This window comes from Eurypyga helias, unplaced genomic scaffold, assembly GCF_000690775.1.
Source record: "Eurypyga helias isolate BGI_N326 unplaced genomic scaffold, ASM69077v1 scaffold3892, whole genome shotgun sequence".
Taxonomy (NCBI): domain Eukaryota; kingdom Metazoa; phylum Chordata; class Aves; order Eurypygiformes; family Eurypygidae; genus Eurypyga; species Eurypyga helias.
Window position 1 is genome coordinate 1 of NW_010233941.1, and position 6388 is coordinate 6388.

The window sequence follows — 6388 nt, forward strand, 5'->3', positions numbered from 1 at the left end:
AGTCTGCGGCTCCAGTGCTGCTGGGCACGGGGCGGCCTCCACGCCCCACGAGTCCTTGGGTTCTACAGACTCCGTGAAAGGAGCCGGAGGAATAAAGAGGTGGAAGCGTCGCAGGTAGCAAAAGCGAGGCCGAACCCTCCCAGACGTGAGGAGGGTTGGCCGGGAGCCCGAGCCAGTGTGCTGCCTCATGGAGCCGGAGAGGGAGCAGGTGCGAGGTTGGATCCTACATCTCACGTGAAATCTTGCGGTTTATGAGAATATTACTGAGGGGACCACCGCAAGAAAAGAAGATGCCCCAGACGTCTTCCCAGCATGCTGGATAATGTGGCGGGGCTGGAGAAGAGGATGTGTTGGTATCCATACTTTGTGGACCTCAGGACAGAATGTAAATAATTTCAGACATGACCACTATTTCTCTTGGCATCTGCTGTGAGAATTTCCCACTGTCTGGCATTTGAAAGACTTTTTTTTTCTTCTGTGTGTGTTTCTGTGCTGTGCTAGAACTGCTCTGTGTGCTCCGGTAATAGCCCTGTGGAGCTACACTCATATGCCAGCAAGAGGGAATGAGGACAAAGTAAAAGCACATCAAAGGTTCCTCTGATGGCAGAATTTTGCAGGCAATTCTTAATATATTCAGCAAATCATCACTTCTTAAAGGCTGTGCATTGTTTCCCATTGCACATGGTGTCTAGAGCATGAGACAGATATTTGGGCAGTTTCTAACATTTCATCATATGGTATATAAAAAATATTTTATTAATATGCTCACAAACTTCAACAATTAACACTGTAATCTTCTTGACAGTACACTTACCACAATAAAACTAATTTGCTTGTGATACGCAGCTAAATTCATAAATGTTACTGGGAGTGAGGCAATATACATGCAATGGGACCGCTTCAAATTGCCAACTTGACTTCTGTTGTTTCCAAACCCAAATCTTTTCAGATTCCCACAACTGCGCATTGACTGAAAAAAGTAGTTTAAAAACTAAAGGCATTCTCTGTTTCTTTTATTTGCCATTTGGTTTTGAACCTTCATGGTCCACTACACTCCTGGTTTTAGACTTCTTACCAGAATGGAAGAACTGTGGGGTTGTTTTTTAGCAAGGCTTTTGTGTCTTACATGATTTCAGGAGCCCGATGTATGTAACTTAATATCACAAGACTTGTGATAAGACCCCTGGCCGCTCTTATCTTTAAATGAGGAAGGGGCTGAAAATACCTTTTAAGCTGCTTTAAGAAATCACAGTAGCCTAAGTTCTTAAGCTTCTTTAAGCACGTGATGTGAATTGATGCCCACTGACATCCATTCAAGGGTTCTCTCTTTCATCATAGAATGCAGTCTTAAAGCATCTGTAACTTTCTTCATTTCTGTTGGGCTTTGCCTTCTAAATATGTGTGCTCCATACTGAGCATTGCATGTTTAGCTTCATGCTTAACCCTTCTGATGGGTGTGGAGGGACATTGTACCAATGTAATTTTGATTTTTCTCCAGGAATCTGTTTTTGAAAACTCTGTCGTAATTCAGGACAGTTGAATTGGATTTTTTTGAACTTTGGAAAGAGCAGAATAACGCCCTCAGGGAAAATACTGAACCTGTGAAGTTTTCAACACTAAAGATTAATATACTCAGGATCAGTCTATAAAACGAACTATTGCCTTCTCTGCCTCACACCTGACCACTCAGATGTCTGCTGTGTGAGTGACTGCCAGCAGTCGTGATGTAATACTCTTTCATGAAGGTGCATTTGTGGGCTTGCATACTGTATCGTTAGCAGAGGTTCTATCTAATATAAAAATATATTAGTTTACAAGATGTATTTTCACCACTTATAAGAGGTATCTTGAATGGAGAGGACCTGACTTAATTAGTTTCAGCCCATTTGGGCTTTATTAAGTTTGAATCTGGAGTAACACCGCGGTAAGAACTGGTCTGTAAGTAACGTAGGCAGTGCAGGAAGGGGGGTTGTTCAAGGTGCCTGGTGTTTTATGTTTTCATACATTCTGCAACAGGACAGAGTGAATTTTTACCCATCACTGGTAAATGCAGCACGTGTAATTTATGTTTGCATGAATCCTGCACATGCCCTACGGCTTCCTCTGTAGGACAGAATATGTTGTGGGACTTACAGAGGCAACGCTGAAGACAAGTCAGGGCTTTTCTGGCTTTGAGGGTTTGCACTGCTGGAGTAAAGTAACATGGCTCAGGGCGCATTTTCAGTGCGCTATTACTTTCCTATATGTATTAACATTCATTAGAATGCTTGCCTTGGTGTGGTTTGCCTAGAAGGTTACTTTTTTGGTCTTTCAGTTAATCAGTGTGGTTACACCTGAAATACCTTTCTCTTTTTACTGCCCCAGTCCATTACACACTACAACAACAATTCTCTTGCAGTCAGAGTTATTGTTACGTAATTCTGTCCCAAAGGAAGGAAAAATAAACCAAACGTGCTGAAGTCCAGTGCTACAGGAAACATGGCAAAAGTGCCAACCAGTTCTCTCTGGGAGGTACACTGCAGATGAAAGAAGAAAGATAGCCTATGGGCCTAGAATGGAAAGCCAGAGAACGATTGGGGTGTTTTTTTCCTCAGTTCTGTGACAAACTTCTTGTTTGGTCTTTGGCAAATACCTTAGAACCCATTTCTTGTGATGAAAACATCAGGGATTAGGTGCCTGAGCACCTTGGCCTCTTTTCATCCTGTTACCTCATGGAAGTGGGCCAAGCTTGAGCTGCTGCTAGTTACCCGCTAACTGTGCCAGTGTTGGTGAGTCCATGATTTATGCTGCAGTCATGGTGGCATGAGCTGGTTTTAACGAAGCGCTTTACCCTGAGTTGTGAATCTTATCACATCACAAAACAGTACTGTCTAATTTGCACCATTATGATTTGGAATTGTACTGAAGCTGTTCAGAGGACCCACCTTATATTTTTTATATCCATATTTTTCTCAAAGTCTGGTTTATCAACTTGAAAGGATCATTCTGGTCTGGGCTTGAATAATATTTGATGCTAGGATCCTTCAAAAATACTCTGCAGTGGCAAACGTCTGCTTTGAGGATTATTTTTCAACACTGTTAGGGTGCAGGTCCTATCATTTGGAATATACTGATGGCCTTCTGTTTATTATGTCTTTCACAGGGCATTTGAATGGAAGACAGGAACCTATTCACCAAACAGGTGAGGAGCAAAGATGGAGAACTTTATAGACTGAAGAGTGAATGAAAATGCCTGATAAGTGGTGTGCCTCTAATCTTTGCTGCTTCCTGTGTTTTACACGGTCTAAGACAGACAGGGGAAATGTGCTACTGTTTGGAACAGCTGGAAAGGCAGAGTGTCTGAGATGCTGCAGTTGCTAAGGGTTGCTACACATTAGGCTCCTTCTTTAGACAAAGCTAAAATTGTGCATAACATCTAATTTTGTGTAATGTTTTTATGAAACAAGTCTTGATTTTATTTTAAGCTCTGTTCTTAGGAAATTTTTGTGGCAGTGTGTTTATGCTTTATGCAGTTGTCTTGGACAACATTGTGATTTTTTTTAAGTAACAAGTGTTACATTAAACTTAGTATCTGAACTGCATTCAATGCATATTTTCCATTATTGAAAAGATAAAAGCTATTCTTAAATTAAAAACAACCACTGTGTATTGCCACATGCCTGTGCTACGAAGATAAAATATTTGGGAGTGGGATATAGAAATATTTTCTGCATCCCAGGGTGTAGAGTGGCATTTGAAGGATTTGATCTTAGCAGATGAAGGCAGAACTTAAGAGTTCTTTCAGTATCTGCTGTTCCTGTGCATCTGGAGAATGAGTTTTGTGGGGCTGTGGGTGCAACTACTTGACATTGGGGGAAATAAGAGATATCCTACTATGAGAGGCTTCAGGTGGACAAAGAGGCAGAGAATTGCTCAGCCAGGACCTCCCCACTTTCAATTTAAATCCATTACCCCTTGTCCTGTCACTACATGACGTGTATTAAGTTCTTTGCCTTCATCGTATTCCAAGCAGAAAACTAAACAAATAAATTAGAGTGTACTTGCTAAGGTTTTTCTTTTGCCTGATGAATTTGAGCAGACAAAAAATCCCAGAGCTTTTTCATTCAGGGACTTCCAGACACATGATACAAATGACTGATGAAACTTTTGTGTAGTGAATGTGTTACGTACTCACTGCTAAGTTGTAGCTTATAGTTTTTGGGGCATTTTTGGTGTGGGTGTTTTTTGGGGGTTTTTTTGGGGTGGTGGGGGGGTGGGGAAAGGGGTTGGGTTTTTGTTTGGTTTGGTTTTGGTTTGGTTTTTTTCCCCCAGACAGAACAAGTTCAGTTTTCACATATCTTTCTTGGGGCATAACCAATCCCATCCCGTTTGTAATAATTGTTGCTTTTTTGCAGACTTTTTAAATTTTCTGTAACTTATGAAATGTGCTGAACAAAACTAAATGCAAAATACACATGGATTATGAAATAACATAATATTCTGTCTTTTCTGCATTAATGCCTCAGAGGCAGAGCAAAAGGCAGTAGTCTGCACTTACTTTGAAACCATTCCTCCAGGAAGTAACAAGTATTTTAAAACCCCTATGTGGCTGAGTTGTCTTCAACAGTTCTTTGCAGTATGTTTCTTCACTTTTAAATTTCATCTCTTATTTTGCAGCTCACTTACTTTAGTACTAAATCCTCTAGATACTCTACTGTATTCTTCTTGTCTCCTAATAAATGCATTGATCATCTTGGTTTAAGAACCAAAAGTCTGATTGTTTCTGTGATGTGTGAAGGTGGGATAGAAAGCGAGTATCGTCTCCTAATGAAAAATAATCTTTTTGACTCTTGGAACATCAGTTTTCTTATATCGTCTTGGAGCCAGTGACTCCTTTGTACTCTGAACACTTGCACAGAAAATAGTGCGCTGCTGGGGCAGTGTCCCGACTGGCCTCCTGAAGATCTCACACATGAATAAACCAATCAGGGATTTACATTTCTGACGTGAGTCTTTGCTAGTATCTCTCCCTGTAAAGGAAAGTCCAGTGGACAATGACTAGCTGGAAGCATGGTTCTGTTTGAGCCCTACATTCCGTGTATGATCCTGACAGTCTCCTGAACTCTGGTGACTTGCTTGACGGGAGAGGGGAATATATCTGATCTCTTAATGGGACAGCTTAGAAGACTGCAATGATCAAACTCCCAATGAAATATACAGTGGCATTTTGCTGCCTCGTCAGGTTCTCTCTGGGAAACACCTGAATAATCTCTCATTTAACCAAGCAGTTAAAAAAACCCAAACCCAGTGAATGCCCATGTGCTTTTTCTGCTTCTCTAATCCCAGCTTGTCTGCAGCTCCTTGAGATATTAATTGAACCAATATTAACTATGTTCCCGAATTCTGGGAGAAGCTATTTTAATCTGTCAGCACACAGAAAATAGAAATTTAAGCTTACTCTTTGCATTCTTTTTGCAAGGCCAGTTGCTAATCCATGAGATAGCTTTCCACTAAAATATCCTTTGCTGCTTTCTTACTTTCAAAAGGCTTTAAAGATTATTTAAGATGTTTAAATATATTGCATTTGGGGACATTTTTGTTTGGTTGGCTTTTGTTTACATTTTTTCAGGAATCCTGAACAGCTCAGTAAGAACAACACAGCAGCAGAGCTGTTCTGGCCCTCTCTCTTGCTCTTAACTATTTTTATAACCACCAAGTTAATGCCTACTATTAATCCTTAGCTACTCTACTGAGCACCTGCAGCCACCTAGGACTAACTCTTAATAGGAGATTACAGGTTTTCTGCAGTTTACCTGCTTCATTCTAAAGCTCCTTCTAAGCCCTGCAGGGAAAGCTAAGTCCCATTCTCCCTCTACCAGTCTCCACTGCAGTTTAAATACAGTCTCTATGGCTTTTCTTGTTGTCTTAAACATTCCTGTCTTAGACATCGAGTAAAAAAGGAGAGAGGAGAGTCTGAAATACAAGCCATAATAGGTCTGAAATAGGAATGTAGGCTTTGAGAGGCCACAGAGCATGGAGGCTTTGGGAATGTGCTGTTCACAAAGAGACACCACAGCTCACAAGCATTGTGTTTTCCCTGTGTGTGTGCAGCAGTGCTGACATCATTGGACTTTGACTCCCTGCAGGGTAGCAGAAGGTCCGTTTGACCTGGAAGCATGGTGCCTGTGAGGGCCTGCGAAAGGCCTTATTGGGTCAGTAGCTGTAATCTCCAGCTGTGTCTGGCAGCCATGTCACAGCCCCTTTCATAAACTGGTCAAGTCCATTCTAAAGCAGCCTGTTTTCTGATCCTCTCCTCATCCTTCAATAGAAGAACTAATCCTGAACCTTTCTGCTTTGACTATTAAAAATCTTGTTGTGATTCTTAGCCTAAGTTTATTCCCAGTCAGAC